Genomic DNA, 10,062 nt, shown 5'->3' with positions numbered 1-10,062 from the left:
GGTTGTGGCCTTCCTCAGAAACTATGATTAAATTGCTACTGAAATGCATAACAGCAAGAACAGAAACAGGTAAAGACCTCAGGTGCTCTTGCCAGTGGCTTCAGACATTATTGCCCTACAGGGAAAGTGAGACAAGGCATCCAGTGTGATCTAGTTCTGACTGGAATAGCCTTTTTTATACTAGTGTCATGACTTTCAATAAAAGCTACAGGAAAGAGAACCTAAAAATATATTTATTACTATAGAGGTAGGTAAGACATAATAAGACAGGCTGTCGGATGCACTTACAGCACGCCATGGCAGTACAGAGAAGCTTGTCTCTGCCTGATCTTGGAGGGAAGAGATGTGACATGGCAAATGCCCTACAGAGAGGAGCCTGCCAGAGCCTGCTGGACAAGTAGGCAGTGTGTGATCACCCCCATAAAAGGACATTAAAATGTGTTGCTGACATGGAAATTTGTGATAGGTTTTTTAGTGAAAAATACCATATAAGGAAATACTGTGTCTTGAAGAAGCTTGTTTCTCTCAACAAAAGTCTCAACATCCCTACTGATCTGAATCTGTGCATCAGCTGTTCACAAATTGCATTTAGGAACAGAATGTGGACTGAAATAACACCCAAGTCCTTGTGTGACTGTCTATTACCCTGACAAAAGACAGTCAAATCCCTTGGAACGAGACTGTACTTGTGAGAATTTTACTAAAAGGTCTCAGGTTGACAGAGCATGAGTAAAAAACAACAGGGATCAGTAGATGCCAGAATTAATGGTGTTTCAATTCCCTTAGTGGAAAGTGCAGCTTTCACTGACAGTATGTCCTGAAGTGGTCAGAAAACACCAATCAACCTTTTTCTTTGGTGGAGTTCAGTAAGTGAAGGAATGGGACAGCTGTAGCATTGCCAATCTATAGCTGCACAGATGGATTGGCATTAACCGACACCAACTCAACCAGCCTAGCTTGTTAGAGAAATAGAAGTAAACAAGTCCCCAGGTATGTTGCTGATAGGTTAGGTCAAACTCAAACAGGGGACCTCAGCCAATCCCTTTGAACTATGAATGCACCCATATCATTAGCCAGTGAGATAGGTGGAGTTAAGACCCTTATCCAAACATGTTTGGAAGCGTGGAAAGTTTGAAGCCCCTATAAAAAGGAGTGCCCAACATGTTGCTGCATAAACGTTGGTGTGTTCTTGCCACATTCCTGTCTCCAAAACTGGGACAAAGGAATAATCCTTTTTCTTTTCTACAAAGGACATATGTAACTTAATTGTGGTAGAATGACGTGTGTCAACACAGAAACAAAAAAAAAGTCAGGAAATACAACTGTTGATGTCAAAAAGAGATGGAATGTGCAAAAATTGGCAGTATCAGGGTAAAGATTGTTGAGGCACCATAGGGAAATATCTAGAGAGGAAAACAATTACAGAGGAATATACAGCATCTTAAAGAAAAATCTTCTCAGAGCCACTACCTATTTCCCACCTGTTGGTTTTACTTACTTTAAAAAATTTTATTTGTCTTTTTTGCCAAACCTTTGTCTTTATGCAAACCTGCAAATCATAAAAAACCTAGCCTTTGCTTTTAATTAAATACATTAGTATCTAAGAACAGTAAAACAAGACACTGTGTAAATTCTGGCATTCATAATTCTGCAGTCTTCATATATCTATCTATCTATCTATCTATCTATCTATCTATCTATCTATCTATCTATCTATCTATCTATCTATCTATCTATCTATCTATCTATCTATCTATCTATCTATCTATCTATCTATCTATCTATCTATCTATCTATCTATCTATGGACATGGCTGAACCTGTAGGAAATCACTGGCAAATGATCAAATTCTGCATTGCTTCCTGGATTGGTATAAGTCAGGGTGCAGCAAGCACTGTGCAACTGACCCATGAATATAAAGAATACTTTTTTTTTTAGTTTACAACTCTTGCTTTATATTTGGAAAGATAAAACCAAAGAATGCACATAAAAGAAAATACATCAGTAGAAATATCATCACCTTGTGTTGCAACAAATAACATATTGTAGTTACATTTGTCACTAAAATGTAATCAGCTTGATGTTTATCTGCTGTTTCAACTGCTCTACTTTTTAGAGCAGACTTGTTTAAGCCTTGTGCAGAAATTGACATCTTTTTGTTATCACAAATTATTATTTCCATTTTTCCCCCCAGGATTTGCTATTTACAAGGTTTTTCCTCAGGAACAAATAGAATGGCCTGGGTTGACAAGGATGCTAAAGATCATGTAGTTTCAGCCATCCCATCATGGTCAGGGATGTCTTCCAGTACCCCAGGTGGGGTTCCACCAGAGTGAAGTAGAGGGGCAGAATTCCCTGTCTGGCCACATTGCTCATCTCTCCCCAGGAGTGCATAACTTTGACATGCATTTGGCAGTAGTAATTTTCAGGCATATGTAAGAATCAAAGTGCAGAAATACAGAGAAAGGTTTTAGGGACAAATTGACATTGTGTTGATGAGACATTAGTAGCAGATCATATGCTTGGAACAACATTGGAAAAGGTGCTGGCTGCCTGAACTGAAATTATGTTTCTGAGTTGTCTTGTACAACCTGAGTATTCTGGTTCTGGAGAAAGTTCAAGCTGGGGAAAAGATGGCCTGTTGCTTTATTTCATATTTGAAACCACTGAGTTGTGAAAACATTGTAAGGCATCTTGGAATGCTGCTTTCTATTTCTTACATTTTCTTGGAAAAGCAAAATGATATTTGATTTCTGTTCCTCCAAAACAATTAAGTCACATATATCAATCTTCCTGAACCTTAAAGTAACTACAGATGGGAGGATATTACATAAAAGCATTTGATAAATTTCTTTCTTCTCATTTGTTCTCAAGTGAGCATTCGTTATAATCCCTTTACTGTGTTTAAATTTAGAAAGAGGCTAGAAAGTATGCTATATTTATTGCTAAAATTACTGCCATTGTCAAAAATTAATATAACGTTCCCTGAGTACAGAGTTCATCAAACACCTTTTTAACATTCTCTTAATCTCATACACCGCCTTTTCTCCTTGCATACATTTCTTTATAACTGCAGTCACAAAAAACACTGGAAATTACTTATACAACAATTCTAGATATCCACATTAACCCCTTACATCCTCTTCTCCGAAAGTGCATCTTTCCAATGTGTGCAAAAGTGTTTTTCTGTAGTAGCAAGGTATGTACTCAAGTAAATATCAGTATAAGCTTGCATGGAAAGGAGGATTTTCAGCTTAGTAAAGGCATTTTTAACCAAAACTTTGTTGGTGTAGATGAAAGATGAGTTGTCTGGAAAGAATAATTCCAACAAAACTTGAGAAGAGAGAGAAGGTATAACATTTATATTGTAGTGGCTTCATAGTTCTCAAAACTATTTTGAATTTTTCTTCCACGATCTATCCAATTTTCCATTACCTTTTGTCCTGGATCTGCCCATGACAGAGGTAATTTTTTGCAGTAGATTTGGAGTCTTGTTGGAATAACTACATTTGGGACTTCCATTCCTAAACCATGACAGTGTTTTTAAAAATTTTTGCATCTGAATGGGTCAGCCTCATAATTTCACCCTCAGGATAAATTTCTTTATTTCGCTTTCATGTATGTTGATAGCAGAATACTTATTATTTGTGTGTACTCTGGCTGCTAAGATATAACTCAAAACCAATCCATCAGGTAGATTTTATTGAACATTTGCTTTATTTGTTTTATTATATTTGTAACTTTTTGTCAGTGTGCTTATGTTATCAAATAACTTACAACACCCAAGTACATATATTTGTCAGTCTTCATTAAAATTGTTATTTCAGCAAACAATAAAATTATTCTGGTTTGAAAAGATGCATTTTCTGTATAAGAATTAAATTTTTATCATTCAAACTGTTTATTAAATGATTATTGCAAGATCTTTTTATTATTTGTGTAGATTTCTCTAGTCCACTGTTATTTAGCTTATCTTCTTTCAGTGTTTCTTGTTTGTTTGTTTGTTTTTGGTTTAGTGCCCTTTTTTTTCTGTGTGTGTGGGTTTTCTTTGTTGTTGTTTTGTTTCTATATAGTTAGCATAATCTTGTAATTCTTCTTTCTTGACATTTTATAAAGAGAAAAAATTCTCTTTGAGAAAACTTAGGTGCTAATTGCACCAGCCCAATAATTAAAGAATTTTTTTATTCCTTTCACAATAAAATGCAGTCCCTAAGAATAACTGAACTTCATATCACTGTGATATCAAATCATCCTCATTCATAAATACTTACAAGAGAAATATCTACTTTTGTTTTAAGTCTTCCCTTTCTGTTTGATAAATAACAAGTTTTTTCTTGAATATTCTAAACTCCTTCTTCTCCTTGTCTAGCTATATATATAGAGAGAGAGGTTTAGCTGAAATCCTTACCTCAGCAATTTTGTTTATTTCAGAACCCATCTGCACCTGTTGCCATTTGAAAACATATTTCCTACTGCTTACATATTTCCCTTTAATTATATGAAATTTAAATTAATTATACAATAGTCTTTTAAATTTCTGATTCAATTCACAGCTGACCCAAGATGGCTTATTAGCAAAATTTATTAATTTAATATTGAGTGGAGCAGAATTCATCACACCTTGTATGTGTTTCAGCATGAACTTTTCCTTTATTTTGGTCTCTTAAGAATTCAGGAAAGGGAATAAGGATTTCAGAATTTAATCTATTTTTGAAGAAGGCAATATGATCTGATGGAGTGATTAAGCAACTAAGACACAAAAAAATAATTCAAACAGCTGGAGAATTTCTTCCCAAGAATGCACATGGCAGATATCCTCTTTTTCTTTTATGCACAGATTGATCTAACCAGTAAGGCTGAAAGAAAGATTGAAATTTGTCATTACACAGTATTCAAGTATCTAAAAGATAAAATAAAGTCAAGGGAGAAATTAAATAACTAACCAAATTGATGATCTCTGTATCTTAGTTAATGGAATTAAAAGGCTAATAAGAAAATTATATTATGGTTTAGTGGATTTGAAATTCAACAGTAATATAGAAGATTTATGTTCTCCAGAACAGAATTTTCCCATATTAAACTGGAGTCTTTGAACTGCAAATGTCTAAATGAGTGAAAAAACGAAGATTAAAAATAGATGGATTCGAAAATGAAAGCAGCAGAAACAATTTGTCATCCTGACCTGCCTGAAGGACTAGGGAAAATAAGAAAAGAAAGTTAACAAATACCTCTTTAAAGAAAAGTTTATTAAAAATTTTATATCTGCATTCTTTTTTCTTGCAAAGAACAGTGAGCAGAGCACATGTTGGCATCTATTGGGGAGGATGAAACAGGAAAGCCTTATAAACATGATTGCCTGGCAAAAGATTTTGAGAATACGGAAACTATAAGCGAGATTGAAATGAAAGCAAGCTTTGAGATCCCTTAGTTACTGAACAACGGGAAAACAATGGTGTGTCTGCTGAAGGTAATCCCCTTTTGATGAAATAATTCCCTCTGCAAGCAGGCAGGTCCAAGGGTCCGAGCAGACCCTGCCAGCTTGGCAGAAGAGGTCCAAAAAGTAGTTTTTAGGGTTTAAAATGTAGCACAGTATGGTAATGTAGTGATCCTCATAGGCTGTATGGAAATGCTATAGGATTTGTATCTTGTACTAGATCGGTTAGTGAGAATCAGAATATTCAACACAGAAGATAATTTATTGTATTGTAATGGGAACTTCACTCTCTTAGCTCTTAGCTCTTAGCTCTTAGCTCTTACTCTCGTCTCTTAGCTCTTACCCCTTTTACTCTCTTATGCTTTCACACTCTTACTTTCTCATCCTCTCTACCTCTCTCTCCTCTCGGGCCTGCTCTGAGCTGCAGCTGGCAGCTCCCAGCAGGGCCCTGCACCCACGCCCTTTGCAATAAACTGCAAGTCCACGACCTGGCTTCAGAGGTCTCTTGTCTCTGTCCATCCTGACTGTGCTGACCGCCCATCACTCTTACAGGCATCCACAAAGAAATGATAATAAAGTTTCTTAATTACAGAAATATAGATAAGCTGTTACAGCTGGCTACACTGAATAAGTTCAATTTATAATTCAGATAAGGACTGCCAATCCTTGACTGCAGTATGAAGATACAAAGGAAGCAGAACCCATAGAAACTGAGAGGAAGCTTTGGGATTTTAAAATTGAGTGCTTGTTTTATGCTGCTAGGCTTGAAACTGATGTGCATAAAAAAAGACTGTTTCTTTTATAGTACAGAAAGATTATCACTTTTTATTTCCACAAGAGAGGAATAGACAAGATGATTGCAAATAAAGGAGGATTGATACTCTGAATGTCCTAACATAGACTTTCACAAGTCCTCTCAAGAACAAAGAGTACACAAGGCCTATTCTCAGGGTTACTTCTGTTGTAATGACAGTTTAATGGATAATAGCTGTGCAGGACACAACAGTTTCTTGCCTTCTCTCACCTGATTAAATATTAAATAATTTTAATGCCATGATTCCTCTTTCTCAAATACCTCTCCTTTTTTGGAGTTGTGGTGCAGGGTACCTTCTTGGCATATATTTCAGTAGGCTCTTGGACTCCTGCATGCATACACGCATACACCTACACATGCACACAGACAGAGACACAGAGAATTTAAGCACGTCTATCTCTTCAACATTTCTTGGTAGCAGTATTAAGGATTTTGGTGGTCAATGTGCTGGGTTCTGTGAACACATTTATGAATATCTGTATCTCTCAAGTTTCCATGGGGAATTTAGTTACTTGAACTCAACTTCATGAATTTTATGTCTGAGCAAGAAATCTATTGTTAAGGTATGACAGTAGAAGCTATCGTGTTTAATCCTTTCTTTGCATTTGATCCAAGACATTTACAAAGTCATGAAGTGGGAATTATCAAGCTGTTTTATCAAGCTCTCAGCCCAGGCTCTTGTATGTTTACAAGCTGTCTCACTGGGTAGTGATACCGTTTTCAGGTATAGGTACTTCCATTTCCAATTATATTTAAGTTTTCTATCTAAGAATAATGCAAATTTAATAAATATCTTTGCCCTACCATTAAATGTGAAGTAAACATTCTATAAATATTTGGTATTGCTCTTTCACCTGAGTAATCCCTTGATAGGGAGTTAATGAAAGAGCATCTTTCTCTGTGGTAGCTGTGACTGTTTCCAGCTGTTCTCCTATGGGTTAAACAGCTGGAAATGTGATCAGAGATGTCTCTGAGCAATTTCTTTCGAGATCTGTCCTGTCATGGAACTAGGTACCACAACTGCATTTCCAAGCTTTATACCTTATCATACCTTAAATCTCTCCAGGAGACAGGTAATATAATGGTCATTAATAATTCCTTCTCCTGTTTTCTATGTTCACAGGTAAATTGCTGAAAGTCTCCTTGAATTCGTTACAAAAATATAACAGATTAATTATATACAAAGAGTTTTAAATAGGAAGTCCATTCTGTGAAGCCTGATAAATGAAATTGTTCTATCTCTCGGGCTGGTGTAATATTTTCAAGCATTATGAACCTACGGCAATTTTTGTGTTAAAGGAAAAATAAGAAAGTAAGAGGACAGAGAGTCAAGCAAGTGAAAGCTAGTGAAATTGCCTGCCACTTGCATTACTATAATTTTGCTAAGGACTCCCAACTTCAAACAGATAAGCAGATTGAAAGGATCAAAGAGCTGGACAACATTTGGAGAAGCATGTAGCAGCTTACATCCCTTGATGGTCCTGCACAAGGCCATGAAGAAAAAGGGATCACTTTATTTACAATGAATTTCAACATTTAGATGTACCAGCTGGACTAAAAAGCCTGTCTAGACATGACCATTGCAGTCAGGATAGAACAATCTAAAAGACAAACAAAGCTGGGTTCTTCCATTGTATGGGAAAGCAGCTCAAAAGCCTTAAGAGTACCTTGGAAAACACACTCCTACAAAATATATATTCCAGATTGGCAAGTATAATACACCCCAGTCGCACAGATCACTGAGCCATCTCTACATCATCTCTGAGCTATTTATTATATTGATTCTAAAACAGACATCATATGCTACAAAGTTTCTTCATGTCAGTTAATACTTAATGCATTGCCTTCTAATGAGGCAGAACGCTAAATGTGATAGCTCAGATATTGTACATTCACACAGGGATTTTTCAGTAGACAACATACTAGTGCTTTTATGCTCCAAGTACAAATACCATACAAGGATATTGACAGAATATTGAGATATGAGTTTTAGCAATAATGTCCATGAAATAGAAGAAAAAGTTAAACATACATTATCATGATCTGGTCCTAAAAGACACTGAGGAAATGCATTAGACACACATCAGCTATTTTAATTACTAGTTTTAAAGCTTCACTAGTTCTCCTATACTTTGTGCTTAATGAGCTTTTATAACAGCTTTGTATTATCTCCAAATTAAATTTTTCTTTTTTTAAAAAGAACTTATGAAGTAATAAGTTCTTACATATACATATAAGTATGAAGATATTTTGTTTCCAATATACAACTGTTTTAAAAAATAATTCATACCAAGGTATTGTTCATCTGAATAGCTGGTAAATAGAAGAGCTTCTACCACAAGACCAGTGTTTCTCACTTAGTTATCTTTAGCTCTTGAATGCAAATAAAAATGGTTTGATAATCTAAATCCCTGAGGAATTCAGAGACCTGATGACCTAATGCCTTGAGAAGAGATTGGGGTACTGCAATATTCAAATATTTCTAATATTCATCTGAGATGACATGAATGCTTCTGTGCTTGGTAAAATTCTTCACAGTGTTTTTTCTTCACAAAATTTTCCCAGTAACTGTGCAGCAACAAAGGTGGAGTTTTGCAGCAGAGATTTTCTCACATGTATTCTGTGCTTTAAATGGGTAGGCATGATCCAAAGAATTTTGAAACACTAGAATGTTATGGAATGCAAATGGAGCATACATATTTTAAGGCAGACCTCTGTCTCAGAGTTAACTAATGCGAAATTGCTAGTTTCTGCTGGTAAGGCTATTATATTTTATAATAGATCACAGATAATTTGTAAATCCACAGTAAAATAACAGAATATGCTCACCTGGAAGGGACCAAAATAGATCATTGAGTCTAGCTCCTGATCCCGCACAGCACCATTCCGAAGAGTCACACCACAGGCCTGAGAGCATTGTCCAAACACTTCTTGAACCGTGTCAGATTTGGTGCTGTGAGTACTTCCCTGGGGAGCCTGTTCCAGTGCCCACCCATGCTCTGAGTGAAAAATGTTTCCCTGATATCTAACCTAAACCTCCCCTGACACAACTTCATACCATTTACTTTGAGTTCTGTCACTGGGCACCACAGAAAGGAGATCAATGTCTGCCCATTTTCTTCCCCTCACAAAGAAACTGTAGATTGCTATGGGGCTTCCTCTCAGTCTCCTCTTTCCCAGGCTGAATAGACCAAGTGACTTCAGCCCCTTCTCTTATAACTTCCCCTCCAGACCCTTCATGATCTTCATGGCCCTCCTTTGGACACTCTCTAATGCTGAATAATTTTCTTACAGTTGGTGGTGCCCAAAATTGGTCCCACCACGCAAAGTGAAACTACCCCGCTGCAGAACAGAGTGGGACAATACCCTTCCTCACCTACCAATGTGGCAGGCTATGAACCTAGTTAGGTCCAACCCGATGACATGGATAATATTTTGCAGGTTTGTAGTTCGGTTCATGTTTACTGCCTTGCACTGGAACTCCACCAGGTCCACTCACACTTGGAGGCCTTTTATTCCTTATATTAAATTCCACAATTTCTCCATCTCATAAACTGTGGAGGTATTTCCTGGGGTTATTCTTTTTTATAGCAGTTTGATAAACAAACACATCTTCCTTATCATTCCAGGTTATGAAACCGTATCTGTTTTTTACATTGAACCATTTCACTGTCCCCAAAACGTTCATGGCAAGGACTTTCTGACCTTTGCCAGTGGTTTTGTGTTGCTGGTGCCAGACACGTTGCTGGCACTGGTGCTGGTGCTGAGGCGCTGCCGTCCGATGTTTGTCCTGCTCCCAGCACTGGCGGCTGTG

This window comes from Geospiza fortis, unplaced genomic scaffold (genome assembly GCF_000277835.1).
Source record: "Geospiza fortis unplaced genomic scaffold, GeoFor_1.0 scaffold208, whole genome shotgun sequence".
Taxonomy (NCBI): Eukaryota; Metazoa; Chordata; class Aves; order Passeriformes; family Thraupidae; genus Geospiza; species Geospiza fortis.
Note: the sequence above shows the minus strand (reverse complement) of the source record.